The following is a 12,590-nucleotide window of genomic DNA, read 5'->3' as shown; positions in this document are numbered from 1 at the left end:
TTTCAGAATATAAGAGTGGAGAGAGATAGACAGGCGGCCACCTTCATTAGATATGAAAAAGATCAGAAATTCAAAAGTTCAAAACTTTAGGCACAGGGTAGATCACATTATAACATAGTTGCATATATTCTAGTATTCAATACATAACATTATGTGAAATATAAATTTATACCAGTGATTATAAACATTATTCAATATTAATAATTAATTACACAAAATATCATATATTACATATGTGTCAATTTGTCAAAAAAGACACAGGAAATACAAAAACCAGCTAGTGCTAAATCCTCATAAAGTGCTTACGTGCATATAAAAAGAAAAAAAGGAAAAGGAAAAATGAAAAAAGGAAAATTGATAATAAATAATTAGTTGATATTATTGGAGAGATCAATATCATCAATGTCCTAGATCATTATCCAGGACATTGATACCATTAAGGTAATCTCAACTCTAAAGTGAAAATATGCCCATTAAACGTGACAATATAATAAGTGGAATCACTCTACTAGAATAGTGATCTGTCCCATGCCAAATCAAAATGGAAACTATTTCTCCAAGTCCACACAAGAAAATGAATGGACAACAACTGTCCTCTGCCCACCCAAAATCTCTTTTATCACTTATTATCCCGTCTCTCTCAGATGTATACTGTGGAAAGATAATTATATGCGGTCGATCAGTGATGACCCTAGAAGATAAGGGTTAAACATGATTTCTAAAATAACATTAAAACTAAACAAAAAAAACCCTTTGGGTGTGGAGACCTGTGAACCCCATACTATAGAAATGAGGAGAAACCAGTGGATTCGTTGAGACCGCTCGGATGCAGTGTGCCTAGTTTCCAAATCCACCTGCATTCGAGCTGTCCCAATCTTTTAGTTATATTGCCACCCCTGATATTTTTCATAACACAGTCTATCGCCCGCACCTTTAAAAGTGATGGACTGCAGTCGTGACATGCTTTAAAATGCCTTGCCACAGGTTTTAAATTGGACGGATCTTCTTCACTGGCTGCCGCTCTTATATCCCTAACGTGTTCTCGTACTCTCACCTTTAGTTCTCTCGTGGTCAAACCCACATAAATTTTTGGACAAGGACATTTTGCGTAATATACAACTGCTGTGCTGGTGCAGGAGAGACACTGGGTTATTTTAAAGGTTTTCGTGTGGGTCGAATCATCAAAGGAAGTCGCTCTTTCCATGTTTGGACACGCTATACACTTTCCACATGGAACAAAGCCCCATTTAGGTTTTCCAGTTCCTGGAAACAATGGTTGATTCTGCTTCAAAAATAGACTGCGTACAAGATGATCTTTTACATTTTTAGATCGTCTGGCTGTTACCATGGGATATGGTGCGAGATACTTTGTCAGAATGGGATCAGTCAATAGTACAGGCCACGATCTCCCCAGGACCTCTTTCATCTCCATCCACCTTCCATGATATCCTGTGATAAAACGTGTCCTGCTATCACTGATCCTTTGGTTCCCAGAAAACAGAAGATTTTGTCTAGAGCATGTCTTTGCTCTTCTGTAGGCCTTCTTGATCACACGTTGACTGTATCCACGCTTAGTGAATCTCTCTTTTAATTGATGGGCTTGTTGCTCAAAAATTTCATCTGTTGAACATATCCTCCGGGCCCGAAGAAATTGCCCCGTCGGGATCGAATTTATCATCTGTGGTGGATGAGATGAGTATGCATGTAAATATGAATTTACTGCCGTCGGTTTTCTAAATATATTCGTTACTATAGACCCATCAACACCCTTTTCCAATTGTACATCACACGTCACCATAAGTGTGTCATCCCCAAGGTGGACACCATCGATCTTACGCAAGAAATCAGTCGTATCTTTGATATACGACGGAAGACCACACACCAGATTTTTTAACTGGGAATACAGATATCTCCCCACTTTCTCCGTCAGACTCCCACGGCCTGAAATAATCGGCCTACCAGGTGGTACTTTGGCATTTTTGTGAATTTTGGGTAATAAATATAAGGTGGGTATCACCGGTTCTTTGACAATCAAAGCATCATATAGATTCTTCGATATTATCTGATTGTCAACTGCTTTCCCCAAAATTTCACAAAGATTGCTCTCAAATGATTGTAATGGATTGAACGTCAGTTTTTTATAACATTCTTTCTCCCTCAATTGTCTATAAGCCTCTCGTTCATATTGGCTATGGGGCCATACAACAATATTACCACCCTTATCAGAGGGTTTAAATACTACGTCCTTTAATCTACCAAGAGTCTTCAGGCTCTGTCGTTGTGCTCCTGATAAATTATCCTTTGGAGTGAATGTCGCCATGCTATCAAATTCCTTGGAAACAAGTTTTACGAATAGGTCAACTGCAGGGCATAATGATAGGGGAGGGAATTTTTTAGACTTACATTTTATGGAAACCGGAATCTCCTCCATAGTATGTGACTCGTTTTCTCCTGCCAATTCCTCCAATATTCGTACCGCCTGTAGCTCTTCTACAGTGGAAAAAAACCCAGAATCGCCCTCTCTATGATGCCATCTCTTCAAAAGGAGGGAGCGGGCGAAAAAATGCAGATCCTTTACTGCTGTGAATGAATCGAAATTTGCACAGGGAGAAAACGTTAGACCCTTCTCCAGCAGTGATATATCTGCTGGTGTCAGAATATGATCCGATAGGTTAATTACCTTTAGCCCGTCACGATTGCTATTATCCTTTCTATCTCCAAAGGGCCTCCTCTTTCCATTTGAGGCTGATCCGGGTGGTATCTTTCTTTTCTGTGATAAATGATGATAAATTCGATCCCGACGGGGCAATTTCTTCGGGCCCGGAGGATATGTTCAACAGATGAAATTTTCGAGCAACAAGCCCATCAATTAAAAGAGAGATTCACTAAGCGTGGATACAGTCAACGTGTGATCAAGAAGGCCTAAAGAAGAGCAAAGACATGCTCTAGACAAAATCTTCTGTTTTCTGGGAACCAAAGGATCAGTGATAGCAGGACACGTTTTATCACAGGATATCATGGAAGGTGGATGGAGATGAAAGAGGTCCTGGGGAGATCGTGGCCTGTATTATTGACTGATCCTATTCTGACAAAGTATCTCGCACCGTATCCCATGGTAACAGCCAGACGATCTAAAAATGTAAAAGATCATCTTGTACGCAGTCTATTTTTGAAGCAGAATCAACCATTGTTTCCAGGAACTGGAAAACCTAAATGGGGCTTTGTTCCATGTGGAAAGTGTATAGCGTGTCCAAACATGGAAAGAGCGACTTCCTTTGATGATTCGACCCACACGAAAACCTTTAAAATAACCCAGTGTCTCTCCTGCACCAGCACAGAAGTCGTATATTACGCAAAATGTCCTTGTCCAAAAATTTATGTGGGTTTGACCATGAGAGAACTAAAGGTGAGAGTACGAGAACACGTTAGGGATATAAGAGCGGCAGCCAGTGAAGAAGATCCGTCCAATTTAAAACCTGTGGCAAGGCATTTTAAAGCATGTCACAACTGCAGTCCATCACTTTTAAAGGTGCGGGCGATAGACTGTGTTATGAAAAATATCAGGGGTGGCAATATAACTAAAAGATTGGGACAGCTCGAATGCAGGTGGATTTGGAAACTAGGCACACTGCATCCGAGCGGTCTCAACGAATCCACTGGTTTCTCCTCATTTCTATAGTATGGGGTTCACGGGTCTCCACACCCAAAGGGTTTTTTTTGTTTAGTTTTAATGTTATTTTAAAAATCATGTTTAACCCTTATCTTCTAGGGTCATCACTGATCGACCGCATATAATTATCTTTCCACAGTATACATCTGAGAGAGATGGGATAATAAGTGATAAAAGAGATTTTGGGTGGGCAGAGGACAGTTGTTGTCCATTCATTTTCTGGTGTGGACTTGGAGAGATGGTCTCCATTTTGATTTGGCATGGGACAGATCACTATTCTAGTAGAGTGATTCCACTTATTATATTGTCACGTTTAATGGGCATATTTTCACTTTAGAGTTCAGATTACCTTAATGGTATCAATGTCCTGGATAATGATCTAGGACATTGATGATATTGATCTCTCCAATAATATCAACTAATTATTTATTATCAATTTTCCTTTTTTCATTTTCCCTTTTCCTTTTTTTCTTTTTATATGCACGTAAGCACTTTATGAGGATTTAGCACTAGCTGGTTTTTGTATTTCCTGTGTCTTTTTTGACAAATTGACACATATGTAATATATGATATTTTGTGTAATTAATTATTAATATTGAATAATGTTTATAATCACTGGTATAAATTTATATTTCACATAATGTTATGTATTGAATACTAGAATATATGCAACTATGTTATAATGTGATCTACCCTGTGCCTAAAGTTTTGAACTTTTGAATTTCTGATCTTTTTCATATCTAATGAAGGTGGCCGCCTGTCTATCTCTCTCCACTCTTATATTCTGAAAATCGCAATATTTGTTGTACATTTAGACTACCGTATATACGAAGGTACTCATGTGCTCATCTTTCTGCGACTTGGTTTTGAGGCATAGGATGACGTCACAGGGTCGCGATAGTTCGTACGCGGCTATGTGACGCGTCAGTACCACGTGATCGCGGCAAGGTCATGTGACCGGCCGGGATCACGTGGTGCTTTGAACGCCGGCGCTCAACATGGGAGTTCACTTCCGGCGCGATCGCAGTGATGCGCTTAACCAGCAATAGATGGTATGTACTGATTGGACAGCATCTGTATTTAATCCGGGTCCTCCAGTGATGACGCTACCCCCAGACGAAGGTACGCCGAAACGCGCCTTGGGGTTGGCGCCATCCTGGAGGAGAAACAGCATGGGTAAATGTCCAAATGTCTACTATTTACTATTTATAATATATTCATCATTTGTTGCACATGCACTTTAGTGAATGAGAATCATGTTGAATAATAATGGACTTGGATCCGCTTTAGATCTCCTCCAGTGATGTCGTTTTTTATCTCCTGCACTTTGTTTTAATCATGTCTGTATTTAATTATGCAAACATATTGTGATTTTTGTAATAAATAATTTGATTAGTATAAGCGGTCTGGCATTTTTCTGTGTAGGTTTATATATATATCTGATAGCTGCCATAGGCTTAACCCATTACTTGTACAAGTAATTAACCCCTGGTTGGGGTAAATATCGGATGTTAAGATTAGATGCTGTTGTTCTGGGGGACCTACGACAGTTGGGCTGCTCAATATTAGTGTTGAGCGCGAATATTCGAATTGCGAATTTTTTTCTCGAATATCGCAATTTCGAGATTTCGCGAATATTTAGAATATCGTTCTATATATTCGCGAATTCGAATATTCGTTTTTTTTTTTTTATTATTATATTTTTTTCTTTCCCACTTCTCTAAAGTTGTTCTTACCTGTCCTTTGGATTCCTGGCTTCCTGGCTGCTCCAGTCAGTGGCGTTTTCAACTTACTGCTATATTCCATATTAGCTAAATTACAATCTAATCTATATGTGTATTTTACGAAATTTCGCAAGTTGCGATGCGAGTAATATAACACGAAATAATCGCATGAAGATTTCAATTTAGCACTGCTATATTCCATATTCTAGCCTAATATGGAATATAGCTGTGCTAAGTTAGCACTGCTATATTCCATACTAGGCTAGAATATGGAATATAGCAGTGCTAAGTTGAAATCTTCATGCGATTATTTCGTATTATATTACTTGCATCGCAATTTCGACTTTTGCAAATGTTCTTAATATTGCTCTAACTTCGTCTTTTAGAATATTACGAATATTCTAAAAGACGAAGTTAGAGCAATATTACGAAATTTCGTAAAATACACATATAGATTGTAATTTAGCTTATATAGTGCTATAATCCCTTTTTTTTTCCTCTAATTTTTTTTGCCTCTTCTGAACTTAAGTTTTGTAAAATATGTACACTATTAAAAAATATTACTATAGCAGTATATTAGCTTAAATACAATCTATGTGTATTTTACGAAATTTCTTAATATTGCTCTAACTTCGTCTTTTAGAAATTTCGTAATATTGCTCTAACTTCGTCTTTTAGAATATTCGTAATATTCTAAAAGACGAAGTTAGAGCAATATTAAGAACATTTGCAAAAGCCGAAATTGCGATGCGAGTAATATAATACGAAATAATCGCATGAAGATTTCAACTTAGCACTGCTATATTCCATATTCTAGCCTAGTATGGAATATAGCAGTGCTAACTTAGCACAGCTATATTCTATATTAGGCTAGAATATGGAATATAGCAGTGCTAAGTTGAAATCTTCATGCGATTATTTCGTATTATATTACTCGCATCGCAATTTCGGCTTTTGCAAATGTTCTTAATATTGCTCTAACTTCGTCTTTTAGAATATTACGAATATTCTAAAATACGAAGTTAGAGCAATATTACGAAATTTCGTAAAATACACATAGATTGTATTTAAGCTAATATACTGCTATAGTAATATTTTTTAATAGTGTACATATTTTACAAAACTTAAGTTCAGAAGAGGCAAAAAAAATTAGAGGAAAAAAAAAGGGATTATAGCACTATATAAGCTAAATTACAATCTATATGTGTATTTTACAAAATTTCGTAATATTGCTCTAACTTCGTCTTTTAGAATATTCGTAATATTCTAAGAGACGAAGTTAGAGCAAATCACGAAATTTCGTAAAATACACATATTAGCCTAGCCATAGTCAATTAGCATAGGAACGTTGCCTTATACTATCAAGATAAATAATCGCAATACGCGAAAAAAAAAATAAAATCGTATATTATTCGCGATAATTGGAATAATTACGAATATTCGATTTCGACGAATATAACACGAATATTCATTCAAATATTCGCTAAATATCGCGAAATCGAATATGGCACCTCCCGCTCATCACTACTCAATATCCCTGTTAGAGATGTGCGAATTGATGTTGACGGACTGGTATTTGTTCCTAATTTCAGGAAAAATAAGATTTGTGCCAAAGTCGAGTTTCCTTGCGCTACGTGGTAATGAACCTTGTTTTTTTTTCTAAAATGGCTGATGCACATGTTAGAAAGAGGAAGCAAGAAGCCCGGGAATGGGGATCACCCATAATGCCATACAGATAGCAGATAGCACTGTGGAGGACAATGTTATAAAAAGGGCGGGTGCTATAAAGGTCCCTGTTAAAGGGGCAGGAATGTGAAAGTCACTGTTAAAGAGGCGGTCACTGAAAGTCACTGTTAAAGGGGCAGTCATTGTGAATGTCACTGTTAATAGAGTGGTCACTGTGAAAGTCACTCTTAAATGGGTGGTCACTGTAAAAGTCACTGTTAAATGGGCGGTCACGGTGAAAGTCATTGTTAACTCCTTAAGGACAAAGCCTTATTTCACCTTAAAGAGGACATTTCACCAGAAACAAGTATCTAAACTGACTAGACAGACGTGTAGAGCGGCGCCCGGGGATCCCCCTGCACTTACTGTTATCCCCGGGCGCCGCTCCGTTCTCCGGTTATAGCCTCCAGTATGTTCCTAGTTAGGCTCCACCCAGGGGAACCTGCCGCGGTCTCCTTCTTCTATGCTGTAGCGCTGGCCAATCGTAGCGCTCAGCTCATAGCCGCTCTACACGTCTGTCTAGTCAGTTTAGATACTTTTTTTTCTGGTGAAAGGTCCTCTTTAAGGAACAGGCCATTTTTTTTTAAATCTGACCAGTGTCACTTTAAGTGGTGATAACTTTAAAACGCTTTGACTTATCCAGGCCATTCTGAGATAGTTTTTTCGTCACATATTGTACTTCATGACACTGGTAAAATGAAGTAAAGAAAATGTATTTTTATGTATAAAAAAATACCAAATTTACCCCAAAATTTTAAAAAATTGATAATTTCCAAGTTTCAATTTATCTACTTCTATAATACATAGTAATACTTCCAAACATAGTTATTATTTTAGATTCCCCATATGTCTACTTCATGTTTGTATCATTTTGGGAAGGATATTTAATATTTTGGGGATGTTACAAGGCTTAGAAGTTTGGAAGCAAATCTTGAAATTTTTCAGAAATTAAAAAAAAAAATCTATTTTTGGGACCAGTTCAGGTCTGAAGTCACTTTGTGAGGCTTATATAATAGAAACCACCCAAAAATTACCCTATTCTAGAAACTACCCCCCTTAAGGTATTCAAAACTAATTTTGCAAACGTTGTTAACCCTTTAGGTGTTGCACAAGAGTTTGGCAAATGGGGATGAAATTTGAGAATTTCTTTTTTTTTTGCCTAATTTTCCATTTAAACCCATTTTTTCCACTAACAAAGCAAGTGTTAACAGCCGAACAAGACTGTATCTTTATTGCCCTGACTCTGCCGTTTACAGAAACACCCTGTATGTGGCTGTACACTACTGTACGGCCCCACAGCGGGGCGTAGAGGGAAAGGTGCGCCATTTGGTTTTTGGAGGGCTGATTTTTATGGACCGGTTTATTTACACCGTGTCCTGTTTCAACTCCCGTGATGCACCCGGAAAGTAGAAACTCCCTAAAAGTGACCCTATTTTTGAAACTACGGAATAAGGTGGCAGTTTTGTTGGATATTATTTTTAGGGTACATATGATTTTTGGTTGCTCTATATTACATTTTTGTGAGGCAAGGTTACCAAAAATTGAAATTTTGAAATTTCATCTCCATTTGCCATTAACTGTTGAGGAACACCTAAAGGGTTAATAAAGTTTGTATAATCAGTTTTGAATACCTTGAGGGGTGTAGTTTCTAAGGCTACTTTCACACTAGCGCTTGATCAGTACGGATCCGTCTGCATTAATAACTTAGAAAAATTTCTAATTGCGCCAGATGCCTGAGCGGATCCGTTCAGACTTTCAATGTAAAGTCAATGGGGGACGGATCCGCTTGAAGATTGAGCCATATGGTGTCATCTTCAAGCGGATCCGTTCCCATTGACTTACATTGTAAGTCTGAACGGATCCGCTCGCCTCCGCACGGCCAGGCGGACAGCTGAATGCTGCTTGCAGCGTTCAGCTGTCCGCCTGGCCGTGCGGAGGCGAGCGGAGCGGAGGCTGAACGCCGCCAGACTGATGCAGTCTGAGCGGATCCGCTCCATTCAGACTGCATCAGGGCTGGACGGAGGCGTTCGGGTCCGCTCGTGAGCTCCTTCAAACGGAGCTCACGAGCGGACCGACGAACGCTAGTGTGAAAGTAGCCTTAGATAGATGGATCACTTTTGTGGAGTTTTTACTCTAGGGGGGCATCAGGGGGGCTTCAAAAGGGACATGGTGTCAATAAAAAAAGCCATCAAAATCGGCCTTCCAGAAACCATGTCGGTCCTTTCCTTTTGCGGCCTCCCTTTTACTGATACAGCAGTTTATGACCACAAATGTGGCGTTTCTGTAAACTGCAGTATCAGGGTAATAAATTTTAAGTTTTGTTTGGTTGTTAACCCTTGCTTTGTTACCGGAAAAAACAGATTGAAATGGAAAAGTGCAAAAAATAGCTGTTTTGGCACAGTTTTTTTTTACCGTGTTAATCTGGGGGGTTAGGTCATGGGGTATTTTTATAGAGGAGATTCTTACGGATGCAGAAATACCTAATAAGTCTACTTTTTTATTATTATTTAGGTTTTAGACTATATTATTCTTTTTTAGACAAAAAAAATGTTTTTGTATCTCTATAGTCTAAGAGTCATTTATTTTTTGTTTTTTAGCCGATTATCTTATGTAGGGGCTCATTTGTTTTGCGGGATGAGAGGACGGTTTTATTGGTACTATTTTGGGGGCTATAGGACTTTTTGATCACTTGCTATTAAAATTTTTGTTGGGTAAGGTGACCCAAAAAGTATTTTTTTTTAACCGTGTTAATCTGGGGGGTTAGGTCATGGGGTATTTTTAAAAAGTAGATTATTACCAACGCAGCGATACCTAATTTGTATACTTTAAAAAAAATTTGGGGTGTCTCAAGTCTGAGAACCAGATTTTTTATCCGATGTCAGTGGCTAAATTGGGATATAAATTTAGTACTCCATGGAAGTGTGATACTCCCTGAAGCAACCGTCAATGCAGAGGCCCGGATGATCGGGGCACGTGTCGCACTGAGTAGTGGTGTCCTTCTGTATCCCCCTCCTGTGACACACTCTGCACTTTCTTGGGGTTTGTCCCTTCTTTCCAGTATGGGGGACCACACCTGGAAACTGTTGGCCAGGGACGATCCAGGCGCCTCCAGTTTCTGAGGTACTCCGGCCTGCTCTTTCCCGGTCCGAAAAGATCAGGGCCTTAAGGACTGCCTCATAGAACTGAAGGAATGTCCCTGTGTTACCAGCACTTCGGGATAGTACAAAAGAGTTGTACAAGGCAACCTGCACCAAGTAGACAGCAACTTTTTGGTACCATGCCCGGGTTTTGCGCACGGCGTTATATGGCTTGAGGACTTGATCCGAGAGATCAACTCCTCCCATATACCGATTGTAGTCGACAATACAATCAGGCTTGAGGACCGTTGCCGCGGTACCTCGGACAGGGGCAGGGGTGATGCCGTTACCATGAATTGTGGACAGTACAAGGACATCCCTCTTGTCCTTATATCTGACTAGCAACCAATTTTCACTGGTAAGGGCACGGGTCTCACCCCTGGGGATAGGTACCTGGAGGGGGTGGGCAGGGAGGCCACATTGATTTTTCCGCACGGTCCCACAAGCGGACGTGGATCTGGCGGCAAGGGACTGGAACAAGGGGATAGTAGTATAAAAGTTATCCATGTAAAGGTGGTAACCCTTATCTAGCAGTGGGTACATAAGGTCCCACACAAGTTTCCCGCTAACACCCAGAGTGGGGGGACATTCTGGGGGTTGAATACGGGAATTTCGCCCCTCGTATACACAAAACTTGTAAGTGTACCCTGAGGTACTCTCACAAATTTTGTATAGCTTCACTCCATACCTCGCCCGCTTGGAGGGCACATACTGGCGGAAAATGAGTCTCCCCTTGAACGCAATGAGAGACTCATCAACCACAACCTCACTTCAAGGTACATAGGCCTGTACAAATTTGGCCCCAAAATGATCGATGACTGGCCGTATCTTATACAGACGGTCATAGGCATGATCACCTTGGGGGGACATGCTGCATTATCTGAATAATGCAGACATTTCTGGATGGCCTCAAACCGGGAGCATGTCATGGCTGTACTGTAAAGTGGGGCCTGGTAAAGGACGTCCCCACTCCAGTAATGCCTGACACTAGGTTTCTTGACCAGGCCCATATGCAGCACGAGGCCCCAAAATATCCTCATTTCGGCTGCACTGACCGGAGTCCAGCCACCGGGCCTGGCCAAAACGGAGCCCGAGTGTTGAGCAACGAACTGTTGGGCGTACAGGTTCGTCTGCTCCACCATCAGATTTACCAGTGGGTCACTGAAAAAATGACAAAAAAAGTCAGATTCAGTGTAGCCCATTGTGGAAATCTGGATTCCTGATTGGCCTACAAAATCAGGAATCACGGGCTCGTATCGCTCTGGGGTACACCAGACAGGTTCACCGGCAGGGTGCTCCGGTGGATTTAACTGGTGGGCTGGAAAACTCGTACTAGGCTGGGCCACAGGGTCCCTAGCATTACGCTCCCCTTGCTCCACCTGGCGGTGTCTCCGCCTCCTTGGGGGCTCATCATCATCGCTAGATGATGAGGAGGACACGGATGACAATAGGAAAGTGGGGTCATTCTCGTCCTCACTGGGACTCTTGGAGTCGGAGGCAAGCTGGGCGTATGCCTCCTCGGCCGAGAACGTCCAGCGGGCCATAGGGGAGTGTGTGTCTGCGTGTGTATGTGCGTGTGTGTAAATCTTTATTTGGTGTGCGTGTGTGTGGGGGCACGGGTGTTCGCAGACTTATCCCTAAAAAAAACAGAAAAAAAAAAGACTAACTAAAAAAAGGGGGGAAAATGTGATAAAAAAAAAATCAAAACCGCTGATCAACCGTCCGAAGTTGATCAGCGATGGGGTGTGCGATGCGCTAACAGTGGCCGGACGCTAAGAGTGCCTGCCACAGTCAGCGTATGCACAAAAAAAAAAATGCCTGCGCCACCAAAAAAGTTGTGGGGGGGAGGGGGGGCAGGGAGGCAAGCAGCAGCACCCCTGGGAGTCTAGGGTCACACAGCTGTGATGTGGAACCCAGACACCCTACTTAGGGTGATGCAACAAAACTTTTTTTTTTACCACTAACTTTCCTTTTTATATCCCTGCCTAGCCCAACCTTTCCCTATACTTTCTCTAATTACCTGATGAAAAACATGGGGGTGGCACAGGTCCTGGGGGCAAGGATGGGTGCTGGGGCACAGATGCTGTCTCTGATCGCACGTGCAGGCAGCGCTCCTCTCTCCTCGGGCTCCAGACACAAAAGGAGGAGGAGAGGAGCGCTGCTATCATTTGAAACTGGCGCCGGCCTGCCCACCAACCAATCAGAAGCGATCCTGAGAGGTCACCATCACCACTCAGGATCGCAGGATGGTGATTTGTGGGGTAAAATCACACCACGGATCACCATCCTGTTCCAGGTTATCGGGTCCTCAGAGACCCAAATAACCCGGAAACG

Source organism: Bufo gargarizans, chromosome 6 (genome assembly GCF_014858855.1).
Source record: "Bufo gargarizans isolate SCDJY-AF-19 chromosome 6, ASM1485885v1, whole genome shotgun sequence".
In the NCBI taxonomy this organism is placed as follows: domain Eukaryota; kingdom Metazoa; phylum Chordata; class Amphibia; order Anura; family Bufonidae; genus Bufo; species Bufo gargarizans.
Note: the sequence above shows the minus strand (reverse complement) of the source record.